We start from the raw sequence: 6,665 nt of genomic DNA on the forward strand, positions 1-6,665 counted from the left end.
TCTGTCCTGACTTTCTTTGTGGAAGGAAGCTGAATAATCCCAGCAATGTCGAAATGTAAACTGAATAAACCCTTTCCCCCTTAACTTGCTTATTGGTTGTAGTGTTTTGTTGCAGCAATAGAAGCCATAACTAAGGCAATATTACAATGCCAAAAAGTTAGATGACCCTGGGAGTCATGTCTAATGAATATCACCCTCTGGGTTTTCCTTTTTCTCCATTTGTCTCTGTTGTTTTAAACTGTAACTATTTCATAGATTCTGACAAAGGACCCAAGACTCAGAAGACAAAGTTTTATTGCTCCCAAGATCTCAATGATGTGTGCTTTATGCTTGTGTTGGTGGTCTTTGTCCTGCCAAGCCCTTTGGAAGTAATATGAACAGTTCTACATGGATGCTATATAAGTAGTGACCATATGCTGCAGCTGAGACATTGAACTCAGAAATCCCATCTCTCTCATGAATTATGTACCAAGTACATTTCTCCACCCATTCTGATTGTTCAAGCCACACAATGCTCTGATAGTTTCATGAATGAAGAGACATTTGTAACTAAATGCTTAGCACAATAGACAGTAAAACCAAAGTATTTACATTTCATATGCATGTTCTTTTTGTGAAACAATTTTCTAGATGTTCAACTTTTTCTTAGTTTAATGTTTTTGGGGTGTGTGTGTGTGTGTGTGTGTGTGTGTGTGTGTGTGTTTTAAATATCTGGATGCACATTTGTTCGGGAGTGCATGTATATGTGTGCAGATGGATGTGGAGGCCAGAGGTTGATATAGTGAATCTTCCTCAGTTGTTTCCTACTTCGTTTACTGAGACAGATTTGTTGATTTGGCTAATCTACCTTGCTACTTTGCTCCAGGGATCTCGTGTTTGTGCTTCCCAATTTCTAGTATTATAGAAAGACCATTGTGCCTACCTAGCATTTATATGGGTGTCAGAAACACAAACTCTGGTCCTCATGCTTTGGAAGCAATCTCTATGTTCTCCAAGACATATCACCAAATTTTTTGAGATAAGTTTTGGTGAGAATTAAAAGTACTTACATCTGATTACAGTCAAACAAATATTCCACATCTTCTCAAACTCTAAATTTCAAAATAATAGTTTGCAGTATAGCTTGCTTGAAGTCCTCAGATAAAAGAAGTGATTAAATTTGTGAATATTTTTTGCAAGTCTCAAATTTGTCAACTAGTGAGATAATGTAATAAAATATATTTTACAGACAGTAGAGGATTTCAAAATGTTTTCCTATATAAAGAAATCACTGTTTCCCCTTGTAGTAGCTACCGCTTGTTTTATCTACACTGAAAAGATGTCTATTTCGAATGGCTTTCTTCATTTATTCCAATTTCTAAGCTCTATACAGTTTTAACCCCACCGAACATCCAAAGTAGCAAGATAATATTCTCCTCATCAGGAACAACCTTCACTTTATCACAGAAGCAAATGTAAAAATATGTTCTCTAACATAGCCTCCTCCCTTATAGAGCAAAGTAATATCCAAACTGTTGCAGGCCTCTTTAGAGCAAGCTGAGGTGTGGCTGCATGTCTTTAATTGGTTTCTCAGGCTATGTGGTTGTCTCAGCTCTCTAGATGACTATTGTACCTCACCAATAAAGGAAAATCAAGTCTCAGACTACTAGAGTATAACCAGTAGAAAGCTTAATTAATATGCTTTATGGAAACATGTGCAGATAGAGCATTCTTTTATGTTGTGTTTCTCAACAGACTATGCATAAAATCATTCAATGTTATGAGTATAACATGTAAAAAATGTTTAAGCTTCAGTTCTACAAAATCTGATTCAATAAGGTAGAATGGAGTAAGACATTTGTTTTTTTTTTAAGTTGTATAGGTAAATGCAATGTTTAACTAGGGTTGAATAATATAGCTTTGTTGAAAGCCAATGAAATATCACTCCTCTGATTTCGCAAGGTGCTGTCAGTAGATATATTGAAAACAAATGTTTCTTGGAGACACTACTCTTCATGAACATGCTAAGTGAGTTTTTTTCTTAACTTTTATTTTAAAAACTTTTAATTTAAAACTCACTTTATCCTTGTTGCTTCTGTGTTACACCCCACCCCCAACATCCAAATTTAAATGCAAACTGTAGAATCTGCCAAGGCTCCATAATAACTGACAAGGAAGAATGCAGTCAAACTTGTATCAAACTGACTTCTCTTTTTCCTATCTTGTGTGAGCCTAACATTATCTTCTCAGTTTCCACAAGTCTGCAAAGAACAAACTCTTCTCAGTGATGCTGCAGATAGGTACAGTTCCATGCTACTTTGCACAGCAGTCCTATCTCAAAAGATATAATGTTGGATTCTTCTCTTTTGGAAAGGATGAACCAGTTTGTATTGGTTATCTAATATCAAAGGCTAGCCCCTAAACATATACATACAATGAACCTATTGAACAAACACACACACACACACACACACACACACACACACACACACACACACACGCACACAGGGTTTCTAAGTTTTAGTCTTTTACTGACCATGATGGCAGGGAGAGTGAGGGATGAATGTTTTCATTCTGATAAAAACTTTCAGTTCTTGCTCAATAGACGTGCTCTGTTCAGTAGCAGGTTGCCACTGCTCTTTCCCCTCACTTACCCTTGTTTGTAATTCTGATGGCAGCTGTTGAGACCATATAAACTTCATTAAAACATCTCGCTAATATATTATTTCCTTATAAACAGCAGACATTTTTGATCTCTTCAACAAATTTTGCTAAGATACAATGTTACTTTTCTGTCTAAAACTAGGTTCATAATTTGAAAATATTAAATGGGTGTAACCCATAGAAATTGACTGATGTTTTATATGAACACATTTGAGTTCTTTGCTTTCATTGTTTTAAGGGAAAAATGCTGCTACAACCAGAGTTCTCTTTGATGTCCTTCTGACATCGCTGGTCCCAGCAATTTGTTTTGATGGTTTCTTGAATTCTTTCAAAATGGAAATTATATGTCTGAGCAAGCTACCTTTAAGAAACAGCGGGATTTAATTCTCTAATAATAAATAAGAAATTTGTTTTCCCTGGATGATTTCATTTGTGCTAATAAGGCATAAACTCTTAAAAAGTTAAAGCATACAGAATATCCACCTGTAAGGCATACAGAATATTCACCAGTAATTAAGGATGCAGCATTTTATCTTCAGCTTCTGCTAGAAGACTGTTTTGTGCCAGCTAAATCCATGGCTTCTTATATATCTAGCTTTATTTTATTTGGGGGAGTTTAATATACTTACAACTTTTGTTTTTTTCCCCTTTCTCTCTCCACACCTTGTCATAGAGCTCTTCACGCTCTCCTTCAAACTCACAGCCTCTTATTTCTCTAATCGTTATTGCATGCATATATTCTAAGTGTAACCTTCTCAGTTAGGAAAATGTTGCATGAATGTCTGTTTTCAGGGCCAGCTGCTTGACACAGGACAACCAATTGCTGTGCTCTTTCCTGGGAATGAGCATCTCTCCCATTCCCAGTTTTCCTCAGTTATCTATGGTCCTTTGTGTAGGGTTAAAGGTGTAGTAGTGACACACATACATTGTCAGTAACCAACAGCATTTCATTTTAATCTATAGTTGGATTTGAGGTTAAGATAATCCAAAAATTAGTGGTTAGATACTGGCTGGTAGCAGGAAAGATACTGTGTTTTAAAGTCAGTCCATAAACCACATCTCTAAGGCTCACAATTTACTTACTATTTGTGCCTCTTAATCCGTATACAGTATCAGTTAGGGTATTTAACTTTTCTAGGTCCATTGGGGAGAAAGATCATCAACATAGGGATGAGAGCTCTCACTTCACAGAGGTGTTATAATTATTAAGTTAATTTCTATAGAGTGTTTCATGTATTAAAAGAGCTAAATAAATGTTAATTATTCTCATTAAGAAATTGCACTGACCAGAGCTGATAGTGACTAAAATTTCAGTTTCTCTGGTAAAGTCTGATCACATCACCTCCACAACTAATCATGCCAATTTATAAAAGTGACACATTCCATTATGTGAGAGATGAAATGCAATCTTTTGTCATAGAACATTTTCTATTGCCCATACTCTTCTTAGGAGACTCACCTACTTGAAGCTACTGAAAATTCTGTTTTTTTGTAGGTGTTATTTATGCCTTTATACTATCTCAAAGATACCACATAATTTATGTTTGTTAGCCATACGTACAGCAAATAATGCTATAGCTACATTTGACTCTGTATTAAACATCTGGTGTCAACAGAAGAGATAAGAAAAAATGATTGTACTGTCAGAGTTAATAATTCAGAAATATTAATCAGTTCTTGTAATCACCTATAGTATATCATGCATAATTGGCCCTTATGAATTTTTCTCCCTTGTGTCACTTAGTGAATTTTATAGCTAGCATTTTAGCCAATCCAAATGTTTAGTCGAGTGCGTGATTTTCACTTTCTTATGATGCTGCTCTGTATAAATTATTTTGAATACCTAAGAAATAGATTATCATTATCTTCACTGAACCAGGGTTGAATATCAGTTTGATGGTAAATGGCCCATGATCCTAGATAATATCTTCATAGGTAAGATCTTTCCTGCGAATATTTGAATATAAACTATCAAAAGGGATATCCAGTGCAGGTTCAGCACTTCAGGGAAGGGACATTTTTATATCTCTGTGTAAAGGGCCTTTGCCAAATGGTGGCAGTGATAAAAGGAAGAAACCCCATCAAGATACCATGAAAATGTACCTCTCTAAACCCTGTTGTGTGCTGAAATAAGATAACTTTGAAGTTTTAAAGGCTTTCAAATATATAGTCAACCTTTGCATTTAAATCATATTCCAAGGTCCAGCTTCTACACAGTAGAATGTTTTACAGAATACCATTAGCATGGTCACATTTTACTGGGTGTTGTTCATCTGGTGTCAGAGAAAACAGCAGAGAAAGCAGGATGATCCTGTCAATACTTTAGACATTTTAAAAGACTCGTAGATATTAATATCTCTGCATATATAGTTGGCTCATGAGGCATATTTTGTACTCCTGTTTAATGCTGTACCTACCCCTAGAAGGTAATAGGTTCCAATCTTTCATTTAAACTAATAGCAGATATGAATGAAATTAGTTCATCAGCGATAGTCCCTTGTTTCAATTTTTTAAAGAATACACAATACACATATGTACATACACACACACACACACCACCTTTTAAAATAACACAACAGGTATATTCCATATAGGAACAAAATTTCCCTTGTTTTATTCAAAGCTATTTTGTCTTGAGCAAGTTTGGGAAAGCAAGCCATGCCCTCAGCCTTGCCTGTGTGAACCTTGCTCATACCTGGAGCTTGGGTTACTCTGAGACTGAGTTTGAGTTCATTGGCTTCTGTGCTTAATTAAAACTTGTTTTTTATTTGCTGTGACTCTTCACCTGTGCTACTGCAGGGCTGTCCAAATCTACCTCATATTGGGTTTGAACAGTTTAATTTCAGTAGAGATGGCATGTTATTATGATTGGAAAGCAAGTGTTCTGGGTCCTGAGCTAAAGCAACAAGCACTGGTCAAATCTTGTTTGCAACTCATCTGAGCATTTCAAATTGAAAGACATGTACTATAGTGATCTGATACAAGCCTCTCTTTAATCGTGCGATAAGTTGATATATTTTTTTGCTACCCCTGTGATCTTCCCCGGTCCTGTCTGCATTCTTGTGTTTGACTTGTTCTGTCTGAGAGGTGTAACTGTTTTCTCTCTGTGACTTTCTGCTTCTCCGAAATAGACCCTGAAACAATAAAAACTCATATACAGAGGCTGTCTTAGTTAGGGTTTTAATGCTGTGAACAGACACCATGACCAAGGCAACATTTTTAAGGACAGCATTTAATTGTGGCTGGCTTATAGGTTCAGAGGTTCAGTCCACTATCATCAAGGTGGAAGCAGGGCAGCTTTCAGGCAGACACGGTGCAGGAGGAGCTGAGAGTTCTACACCTTCATATGAAGACTGCTAGGAGAAAACTGGCTTTCAGACAGCTAGGAAAAGGCTATTAAAGCTCATTCATGCCCACAGTGACACACCTACTCCAACAAGGCCAGACGTACACTAACAAGGCCACACCTCCTAACAGTGCTAGGCCAAGTATATACAAAACATCACTGAGGCCTATTAGGAATAAATGGGCTATATGTGAGGAAAAGAGTTCTGCAGACCGGCAAGTATGTAGACCTTTCAACAACTTCCTTTACTTTGTTTGTTTTCTTTAAGTGTGCTAGGATTTAGATAGATACAGGTTGCTACTGCCATTACTCATAACTGGCTACAGAGATATAATTTTTTGTAGAAAAGAATTTTGTAGTTAGAAATATTCATACATTGAAAGAAAAGATCTGTGATATATTCTAAGACTGATTGTTTTGCCTTAAAGAGTTGTAGAATTATACTTGTTGTTGGTGAACATCCACATACATTAATGAATATGTGTGTCCCCTGTGGTGATTTCTCAATAACTGGTTGCGTAAGTTTTTTTTCCCTCTATAATTGGGTTACTAATGAAAAGAAAAAGAAGGAAGTACAGGATGTTTTGGCTTATAGGAATGAGGAAGTAGAATGCACTTATGAAAAATTTGATCATGTGGCAAATCACTCTGTAGGACGATGCTTCTTAATCTTCCA

Source organism: Rattus norvegicus, chromosome 2 (assembly GCF_036323735.1).
Source record: "Rattus norvegicus strain BN/NHsdMcwi chromosome 2, GRCr8, whole genome shotgun sequence".
In the NCBI taxonomy this organism is placed as follows: domain Eukaryota; kingdom Metazoa; phylum Chordata; class Mammalia; order Rodentia; family Muridae; genus Rattus; species Rattus norvegicus.